Source organism: Leucoraja erinacea, unplaced genomic scaffold, assembly GCF_028641065.1.
Source record: "Leucoraja erinacea ecotype New England unplaced genomic scaffold, Leri_hhj_1 Leri_426S, whole genome shotgun sequence".
In the NCBI taxonomy this organism is placed as follows: domain Eukaryota; kingdom Metazoa; phylum Chordata; class Chondrichthyes; order Rajiformes; family Rajidae; genus Leucoraja; species Leucoraja erinaceus.
Window position 1 is genome coordinate 89,671 of NW_026576327.1, and position 3,774 is coordinate 93,444.

General features: G+C 44.3%; 2 non-coding genes across 2 annotated transcripts; both read left to right on the forward strand.

Annotated features, from left to right (window-relative positions):
* The first annotated feature begins 773 nt into the window (after nt 1-773).
* On the forward strand, nt 774-855 carry trnas-aga (transfer RNA serine (anticodon AGA)). Its single transcript has one exon. It is a non-coding gene; the product is annotated as a tRNA-Ser (tRNA).
* A 308-nt stretch (nt 856-1,163) lies between these two features.
* trnan-guu (transfer RNA asparagine (anticodon GUU)) lies at nt 1,164-1,237 on the forward strand. The gene has a single exon. It is a non-coding gene; the product is annotated as a tRNA-Asn (tRNA).
* Nucleotides 1,238-3,774: the final 2,537 nt, after the last annotated feature.

Here is a 3,774-nt window from a genome sequence, read left to right on the forward strand (position 1 = left end):
TTTAGATGAAGGGATTAAAAGTAAAATTAGGACATTTGTAGGTGACACAAAGTTGGGTGACAGTGTAAACTGTCAAGGGAATGCTAGGAGGATGCAGGGTGACTTGGCCAGGTTGGATGCGTGGGCAGATGTCTGGCAGATGCAGTTTAATGTGGATACATTAATGTGAGGTTATCCACTTTGGTAGTAAATACAGGAAGGCAGATTATTATCTGAATGGTGTCAAGCTGGAAAAAGGAGAAGGCCAACGAGATCTGGGAGTCCATTTTCATCAGTCAATTAAATTAAGCATGCAGGTGCAACACGCATTGAAGTACGCGAAGGGCATGCTGTCCTTCATAACAAGAGGAGTTGAGTATAGGAACAAATAGATCCTTCTGCAGTTGTACGTGGCGCGAGTGAGTCCGCACCTGCGGTGATGTGGGCAAATTTGGTCTCAATGTGTTCAATGTGTCCAATGTTAATGTGTTCAATTCCATGTCAATCCTAACCCCAATACCATGTGCTCAAAATTTGCAAAATTTGTGTGGGACCTTTTCAATTGTTTTCGAAAATCCAGATACACCACATCCATTGGCTCTCCCTTATCCATTCTACCTGTTACATTCTTAGAAAATTCCAGAATATTAGTCAAGCATGATTTCCCCTTCATAAATCCATGATGTCTTTGAACGGTCCTAACGCTGGCTTCCAGGACTGCTCCTTTTTTTCCTCCCCACCCTACATTTTTTTGTGGAGCATGTTCTTCTTCGTGAGCAGACACTGAGAACGTGGTAGTCGTGGCCGAGTGGTTAAGGCGATGGATTAGAAATCCATTGGGGTTTCCCTGCGCAGGTTCGAATCCTGCCGACTACGACAGCAGCAGGTCTGCCCGGAGGAACTGAGCAGTGTATAATTTTGAACCACAGTTGACTAGGTGCTGCGTGAACTAATATTCCTCATAAAATAATCATGGAAGAAATGTAATTACAACTCCGTGTGGTCACACTAGACAATTGGTTTATATTTGTTGTGTTTCTGAATGTAGTTTATTTTTTTTTTAATTGTTTTTAATTCTCAGCCATATTTTTGAATTCAGTTTGTGAAATGCCACCCATCAGCCCTGTACCTGATCACAGCTTCCCAAGCGGGACTGGTCCATTGATTGTCATTTGCTTCAGGTTGTCTCTGTGGCGCAATCGGTCAGCGCGTTCGGCTGTTAACCGAAAGGTTGGTGGTTCGAGCCCACCCAGGGACGATGGCAATCCCGACATTTTTGCTATTCATATCGTTGGCAGATGAATAAGTCTGCTCTCTCCGGAAGCGGACACTTCCTGTTGCCAATGGGCGGCCACACGCCGCCCATTGGCAACCCCCCTGCGATGTCACAAGCCAAAGAGCCCGGGTGACCGGTTTTCCTTTCATTCGAATGTCACTCTTTCAAAGAGCAAGAACCGATTGATTTGAGCCCTAACGAACTCCCGCTAATTAGTTTTGAAAAAGGAAAAAAAGAGACGCGTGGACCCAAAAGGCATCGGGATGCATGGGAAGGGAGGGGGGCAGTGGCCTGTGTTTGCATAACCAGCCGCGATAGCGTTAAATGACGTCGGAAATCCGAGCGGCCGAGTGGCCTGCTGCAGCCATTTTCAATGTCAATGTTTTTTTTCGCATGAAGGATGGGTGGACTGTGTGCTCTGATGATCAGCCATGATCGTTTTGAATAGCGGTGCCTACCTGAGGGGCCGAGTCGCCTGCTCCAGCTCTTTCTATGTAGTTGTATTTTCACATGGAATCCGGGATTTAGCTCTGCGGAAGTGTGCATGCTTTGCACGTTTGAGGCCCCGGGTTTCAATCCTCGACATGGACCTCCTGCCGGTGACTTTTGAAAATTTGGGACAATTCACGCAGACGCAGCCCGGCGTCGTCCTTGAAGAAAATAGAGATGAGGTTTCGAGTCGCACGGTTCTTCAGACTGATGAAGACTATTTGTGAGTAAAGGGATACTGATGATTAGAGCCAGGATGGTTAGACATAAAAATATCTGAAATAGGCAGGCAAATAGGCATAATAAAATTACAAAAAGGCACGAAAAAAGGCATTTATTGACTAAAAAGGCACAACATGGCATTTATTTCCTCCCCCAAAACATGGTTAAAATGATAATATAAGGATATCTTACAATACATGACCAAAGTTGCATGGTTGCACAAAATTACTCGCCTTTTTTTCAAATTATCTGGATAAAATATGCCGTCTGGCAGACAAAATATGCTCCAGTTGTGGACAGACTTCGTTCTACCTCAGCTGAGAAACATAGACACATACAAAATAGGTGCAGGAGTAGGTCATTCGGCCCTTCGAGCCTGCACCGCCATTCAATATGATCATAGCTGATCATCCAACTCAGTATCCTGTACCTGCCTTCTCTCCATACCACCTGTTCCCTTTAGCCACAAGGGCCACATCTAACTCCCTCTTAAATATAGCCAATGAACTGGCCACGACTACCTTCTGTGGAAGAGAATTCCAGAGATTCACCACTCTCTGTGTGAAAAATGTTTTCCTCATCTCGGTCCTAAATGATTTCCCCCTTATCCTTAAACGGTGACCGCTTGTTCTGGACTTCCCCAACATCGGGAACAATCTTGTCGCATTTAGCCTGTCCAACCACTTAAGACTTAATGACTATGATATAGTTGGGATGACGGAGACATGGCTCCAGGGTGACCAAGGCTGGGAGCTGAGCATCCAGGGATATTCAATATTCAGGAGGGATAGACAGAAAGGAAAAAGGAAGTGGGGTGCTGAGGAAGAGGATTTCTTGAAATGTATGCGGGATAGTTTTCAAAACCAACATGTAGAAGAACCAACGAGCGAGCAGGCTATTCTAGATTGGGTATTGAGTAATGAGGAAGGGTTAGTTAGCAGGTTTTTTTTTGTGCGAGGCTCTTGGGCAAGAGTGACCATAATATGGTTGAGTTCTTCATTAGGATGGAGAGTGACTGTTAATTCGGAAACAAGGGTCATGAACTTAAAGAAAGGTAACTTTGAGGGTATGAGACGTGAATTGGCCAAGACAGACTGACAATTGATTCTTAAAGGGTTGACGGTGGATATGCAATGGAAGGCATTTAAAGACTGCATGGATGAACTACAACAATTGTTCATCCCAGTTTGGCAAAATAATAAATCAGGGAAGGTAGTGCATCCGTGGATAACAAGGGAAATCAGGGATAGTATCAATACAAATTAGCCAGAAAAAGCAGCCTACCAGAGGACTGGGAGAAATTCAGAGTCCAGCAGAGGAGGACAAAGCGCTTAATTAGGAAAGGGAAAATAGATTATGAAAGAAATCTGCCAGGGAACATAAAAACTGGCTGCAAATGTTTCTATAGATATATGAAGAGAAAGAGATTAGTTAAAACAAATGTAGGTCCCTTGCAGTAAGAAACAGATGAATTGATCATGGGGAACAAAGACATGGCAGACCTATGGAATAACGACTTTGGTTCTGTCTTCGCTAAGGAAGACATAAATAATCTACAGGAAATAGCAGGGGACCGCGGGTCAAATGCGATGGAGGAACTGAGTGAAATCCAGGTTAAGCGGGGAAGTGGTGTTAGGTAAATTGAATGGACTAAAGCCGCTAAATCCCCAGGGTCAGATAGGCTGCATCCCAGAGTATTTAAGGAAGTAGCCGCAGAAATAGTGGATGCATTCGTAATAATTTTTCAAAACTCTTTAGATACTGGAGTAGTTCCTGAGGATTGGGGGGTAGCTAATGTAACCCCACGT